Source organism: Triticum aestivum, chromosome 6B (genome assembly GCF_018294505.1).
Source record: "Triticum aestivum cultivar Chinese Spring chromosome 6B, IWGSC CS RefSeq v2.1, whole genome shotgun sequence".
Classification (NCBI taxonomy): domain Eukaryota; kingdom Viridiplantae; phylum Streptophyta; class Magnoliopsida; order Poales; family Poaceae; genus Triticum; species Triticum aestivum.
Window position 1 is genome coordinate 470822439 of NC_057810.1, and position 6714 is coordinate 470829152.

General features: G+C 48.6%; 1 long non-coding RNA gene across 1 annotated transcript; it reads right to left on the minus strand.

Annotated features, from left to right (window-relative positions):
* Positions 1 to 2260: 2260 nt before the first annotated feature.
* LOC123137524 (uncharacterized) lies at positions 2261 to 4008 on the minus strand. The gene is made up of 2 exons (XR_006468332.1): positions 3030 to 4008; positions 2261 to 2905 (listed from the first exon to the last, which is right to left on the minus strand). It is a non-coding gene; the product is annotated as an uncharacterized lncRNA (long non-coding RNA).
* Positions 4009 to 6714: the final 2706 nt, after the last annotated feature.

Below are 6714 nucleotides of genomic sequence, written 5' to 3' on the forward strand. Positions count from 1 at the left end.
TTCAGAATCATAATGGCATTAGTAGCTCATTACGACCTGGAACTACACCAAATGGATGTTAAAACGGCATTTCTAAATGGTGACTTAAAAGAAGATGTCTACATGGCTCAGCCAGAAGGCTTTGTTGTGGAAGGAAAGGAACATTTAGCATGTCGTCTAAAGAAATCAATTTATGGCTTGAAGCAAGCTTCAAGAGAGTGGTACCTCAAGTTTGATAAAATTATCAAAACTTTTGGTTTCACCGAAAATGTTGTGGACAACTGCATATACGTTAAGTTTAAAGGCAGTAGGTTCACATTTTTAGTCCTATACGTTGATGACATATTGTTGGCATGTAGCGATAAGGATATGCTGCATGAGACCAAGAATTTTCTGTCATCCAGTTTTGATATGAAAGATCTTGGTGAAGCCTCGTATGTCCTCGGCATCGAGATTCATCGAGATAGGTCCAGAGGAACGTTAGGACTATCTCAAAAGGCATACTTTGAGAGAGTACTGAAAAAATTCAATATGCATAAGTGCTCACCCTCACCTGCTCCTATAGTTAAGGGCGATAAGTTTGGGACATTTCAATGTCCGAGGAACCAATGTGAAACTGATCAGATGAAGTCGGTTCCTTATGCTTCAGCTGTTGGAAGCATCATGTATGCTCAAGTGTGTACACGCCCAGACTTATGTTTTGTAACCGGGGTGCTTGGCAGATACCAATCAAATCCAGGACCGGACCACTGGAAGGCCGCAAAGAAAGTCTTGCGTTATATGCAAGGAACTAAGGACTTCATGCTTACATATAAAAGAACTGATAACCTAGAAATTGTTGGTTATTCAGACTCTGATTTTGCCGGGTGTGTGGATAGTATGAGATCCACGTCAGGTTATATATTCACACTCGCGGGAGGAGCTATATCGTGGAAAAGCTCCAAACAAACGTTAACTGCTGGATCTACGATGCAAGCAGAATTTGTAGCATGTTATGAGGCCACCAGGCAGGCTGTATGGCTAAAGAATTTTATACCCGGACTTAAAGTGGTTGACAGCATATCTAAACCAATTTTATTGTACTGCGATAATGAACCAGCAGTTTTCTATACGAGTAACAACAGGTCAAGTAATGCTGCCAGACACATTGACATAAAGTATCGTGTTGTGAAAGATAGAATCCAGGATCAAACAGTTGATGTTAAACACATAAGAATGAAGCATATGCTTGCGGATCCGCTAACAAAAGGCTTACCACCTAGTATTTTTCGTGAGCATGTTGCCGGCATGGGACTACTAGAAGCCTTATGATTCTGGAATAAGAGGACCATTAAAATGAACCACTCCTCAATTAGTAAAATGTTTTCCATTTCGAAATAGGCGGGTGTACTATAAGTGTTGAGGTTCTATGGCGTTTTGAGCTGTTGTAACACCTCACTTTGGTACATCATTCCTATGTAGAATGGGCGAATGAAGTTAAGCCTAACGATCAAGGGGGAGAATGTTGGTTTTGATCTGACGGCTTAAACAAGCCAGATTAGATCTATTAGTCTAACCGAAAAAAAGGGAAAGAAGGGATAACGATAAGTGAAGGGTCCACGTACCAACGTACGTGAGCCTCGATCAGAACTAATGCGCCCTGATCGGGGGCGCCCAAAAACCAACTCAGGTTTTGGGTCCCCTGTCGCCAGCGCCATATTAAAAGGGATACGGGAGAGAGCTGGCCACCTGCGCGATCACAATTCACGTACGGTTTCACTCCCCTCCCGATATTCTCTCACCCCATCCGATCAGGGGGAGCGCTGCAGCGACGGGAAGACCAAAGCCAGCCGCCACCGCGGTCCCCGGCCAGTCCCGGTGGCGCCCTGAAGGAATCAGGACGTCGAGGAGAACATTTACTTCGACTACATCACCCCTGCATCACGCCTGCACCGAGCAGGCGATCATGTCCACTCCCGTGACATGTAATGATCCCCTAAACCCTTCTCTGTTCATGCTTTTAGGTGATCTAGATGCAATCTGTTCCTGCTAATGGCATCCCAGAGATGCATAATTATTCCAACACCCACATGTCCAGCCGAACACCAAGATGAGATACGAGGGAATGGCAGAGAGTACCGAGCTAATTAGCCGGAGACAAGCGCAGTTAGAGAGTAGTTTCCCTTCCAGCGTTGCAGCCTCGAAACCATTTTATCCAGGGTGGGTTGCAGATAAGCTCTGGTAATTTTCATGTAATGCAACGGTAGACCAAGATACTTGCAGGGGAATTGCAGCACCGGAATTGAAAAATTCGGAAGAAGAGCATCCAGATCAACCTGGTCACAAGCAATAGGATTAACGCCACTCTTTACCAGATTAGCCATGAGGCCAGATGCCTTCCCAAAACAGTTCAGAATCTCCTTGGTCACCTCAATATCTGACGTAAAGGCGAGACGAAAAGAGCCGTATCATCGGCATACAGACTAACCCTGAGCTGGGAGGGAGGGAGCTGCAAAGTGGAAAGAGCACCCATTGAGCTGAGCAGGCCTTCTCGAAACATCCAGTGAAGTGGGGCGATGGCGATGGTGAATAACATGGGCGACAGTGGGTCTCCCTGCCGGAGCGTCCGCGACGGTGAAGGAAGCTCTGCCCCAGTTCACCATTAACCATCACCCGAGAGGAAGAGGAGCTCCAGAGCAGAGATAAAATGTTGCGCCACTTCTGACCAAAGCCAAGACGGTGCATCAGTTCAATTGAGGGGAGCAGTATAGATTCCCCGCCGGCGCCATGGTTGGTGTGGCCGAACGACAGCAGTCGCTTCGCGTGGCCCTTGACGAGATCACAGGAGTCGACCTTCCGCGTGGCCCTCGATGAGATCGCAGACGACCTTGCACCCGGCGGATTTTAAGTTTGTCGATTTGTTCGGATTCCATTCCCGCGATGCGATCTGAGGAGGAAATCGAGAGGATTAATTAATGGCGCATGCTAGGAATCATCCGGTTCATGCCAGGAAATTTTAAACCGCCTCGCGGACCGTTAAATCAGCCCGACCGTGTCCGTCCGATCCCTACCTCTCAGTGGTTGAATAGTCAACACACGCAGTCTTCTCCTCCCACCGCACAAACAGGCCCCTCTCCCTCCTTCGATCTCTCAACATCGGGAGTCGCCAGCGAGTGCTGCCATGCAAAATCCCAAGCCGTCGGCGAGTGTTGCAACGGAGCACGAGTAGCCGCCTGCCGCCCCTTGCGTGCTGCGTTGCAACAACACAGTGAGTGCCGCCGCCTCTTGTCTCCTCCTTGGTGATGCGTTGTAGCACCGGCGACGAGCGTTGCATCGGAGCACAGTACCCGCCGCGTGAAAGCTCCATTGAAGCACCGAGCTTCGAGAGCCGCCGGCAAGCGCTACGCTGCTGCACGGGGAGCCGCCCCAAGTGAGTGCTGCATCGGAGCACGGGGTTGCTGCCGGCGAGCTCTCCATTGCAGCTTCACCGCCGGCGACTTGCAGCACCAGCAGCGCCGATGAGGCTGCATCTCAGCGTCAGCGTGTCGACGAGGTTGCACCACAGCACCTATGCCCTGCGCGTCGCGCCCCCTCCAATTTTGCGGTGGCTTGAATGCTGCATCGCCACCGGCTGGCTCCGGCGAGTGTTGCCTCGCAGCGCCGATGACTCTCGACGGTGCTTCCAGATGCTCCATGGCAGCAGCTGCGAACGGCGACCCCCAACCCTCGCAGCTGGCCCCATGTTGCAGTGCGCCCCTTGCAAAAGCATGCTTCTCCCCCGACGTAGCAACGTCGTTCGTCATCCCCGATCGCCGCTGCGAGCGGCGGCACCGCGGCAAAAAAATTGCTTGTAGCAGCTGGTGGCGACTGTGTTGGATTGCAGCGGGCTTGGGGCGGCGGGCTTGCAGTCCCTGACGTGGGTTGGAGGGCGGGGGAGGAGGCCTTCGGTGGTGTGGCTCTGCTTCGTCCCGGATCAAGAGGAAAGGCGAGAGGAAGAAGATAAGTCCTGGCTGGATCCTGGGAAGAGGATAAGGCTCGGTGGGGATGAAGTGTACGGGGCCCGCAGAGAACACGTGTCAACCAGAGGAGGCGGTTTGACGGGCGAGAGAATCATCCGGTTTAGAATAAATGTTTTCCTTAATTTATCTTTACTAGCAAATATGCTCGTGCGTTGCACCGGGAGAAAAACAATCAGATTATATAAATATAATAGAGACAAAAAGATCTAAATCAAATGCCAGGATGAGATAAGAATTTTCAATATGTCATTTCACAAACTATGTCCAAGTGATGTTATGATGAAAATGTGATGGTCTCATCACGACTTAATTTCCTAAGGTGCCACAACGAAATAATTTTTTGGTTGAGCAAACTACATTGTTGGATCCCTGCCTTAGTTAGACTAATGCATGATGTGTCTCACATTGACCTAGCGTAGCGATGTTTTCCAGAACCAGTAGAACTTTGGTACGAGAATAGTTGTGTACGAAGGTAAAACAGACATTTAGTCATTTCCATATAGTTTACAAGAACTAACCCATAGCAAGATGTGTCAACTTTTTTGGGCTCGGGACATTGTTTTAAAATTCCCGAATATGTGTTGAATACACGATTATATTTTTAGAAATCATGAACATTTTTTATTTCATTGTTTTTTAAATCATGATGTTTTATAATATGAAAACAATTTTTTTAAACATGAACATTTTATGATCCCCTAATGAAACCCCTACAGAACCCCTAATAAAACCTCTTCCTAAGCGATGGTTTGTTTTGTTCGTTACTTAAGAATCAGTTTTAATTTTCGTGAACATTTTCTAAATTTTCATGGACATTATTTTCAAATTCCCAAATATGTTTTGAATACACGATCATATTTTATAAATCATGAATTTTTATTTTATTGTTTTATAAATCATGATTTTTTAAATATGTGAACAGTTTTGTTTTTAAATCACGAACTTCTTATGATTTCTCAAATGTTTTTTGAATTCACAAACATTTTATGATGTATCTATATATTTTCTCAGTACTCGCAACTTTTTTGATTTTTTTTTTCTGGAATCCCAGAGTGATTTAAAGAAAGAAAAACAGAAAAAAAAATTAGAAAGGAAAAAGCAAAGGAAAAACAGGGGCGTCACTACGGGCCGGCCCATTACGGCCTGCTATATATATTGCAGAAAGGGACAATTCCATTTCTCCCCCTAACTTGAGCCACCACCTGGCATTTGCCCCTAATTTTCAGCTATGCTTAAATTTACCCCTCTGTCGTTAGGTGGTGTTATAAAAATACCCTTCCGCTCCATTACCGTCCGGTCAAAGGCCTTTGACTGTGACCGAGGCATTCCATGGACATTTTTGCCCTTCCTGACAAGTGGACCCATGCAAGAAATAAAGAGAAAGGAATTTTTTTGGAAAAACACACACACTCTCTCTGTCCTGCCAGCACGACCCCACCATGCGCAATCCCCTTCTTCCTCCTCCCAGCCCCGTTCATCTTCTCCGTCAGCAACCACCGCTGGGCGCGCGACCACGCACGACGGCGAGCACGGGGTGCACGGGAGGAAGATTGCTGGGGGTGGGGGTATTGGACCATTCCCAATACGGAAGACGGGGAGGCCGGAGTAATGTCTCCGACCACGTTGGCGACCGGCGGAGCTTGGCTTCATGGGAAGGATGCATCGAGGTCGTGGGACTTGGGGAGGGGGGGGGGTCCAGGAGCTTCGCATCCACGTCCGGTTGCCGAGTAACACGAGGAGGGAAACCAGAGCTCGCTGGAGCGGGAGATCAGGGCGCGGATGTGGCTGCCCGGAGGCGAAGAAGACGACCATGGCGTGGCCTAACGGAGGCTCCCCGCCTCAATTCGTTCCATTGGGAGGGAAAGGAGATAATGGCGGAGCTCCTGCACATGGGGGATGGTCACGAGGAGGTCGTTGGCCTTGCGGAGACGAAGGAAGCAGCGATGGAGCTTTTTTTTGTGCGGCACGGGAGGCAATCTAGAGCAGCACCTCGTCTCCGTCTCAGTGAAGCCCTTGCAAAGCTTCCTCCGTTGTCCCTAATCTATTTTTCATCCCGGAGCTTCTTCCCCATGTCAACTTGCTCCGGCCGCTGGCTGAGAAACTTGTCACCGGCGAGCTTCCCGGCCGCCCCATGTGTGCTCACCACTCCTGGACGGTGCCAACCCACACCAGCAAGCCATGGGGCCCGCACAACTGCCTGCCTTTGCTCGTCGCCGGCGTTCCAAGTCAGGGCCGTGCGTGCGCTCATCGCCGGCGTTTAAATCGCCGATGAGACATGTCGGGCCTGTCATTAGCCCCAATCCTTTTTAGTGCATAGCTGACTAGTGGGCCCTTCTTGGGCAATAGATCTAATTATAGTGCTAAAAGCATAGCTAATTATTACAGGAAATAACTAATGAGTCCCTAACATGCGGGCCAAGTCCTCTCTTGACCTAGTCAATGTTGACTACTTTGACTTGGGATAGTTTTTTTGTTTTTATTTGGACGGGTCCTACCTGTAAGTGGCATGCACAAAGAGGGGCAAAATTGTTCAAAAAATGTACCGTCGATAGTCAAAGGCCTTTGACTGGACGTTAACGGAGCAGAAGGGTATTTTTATAACACCGCCTAACGGCAGAGGGGTAAATTTGAGCATACCTGAAAATTAGGGGGAAATGCCAGGTGGTGGCTCAAGTTAGGGGGAGAAATGGAATTGTCCCTTGCAGAAAAGGGGAGAAAAAGGGTATACACGACTAGG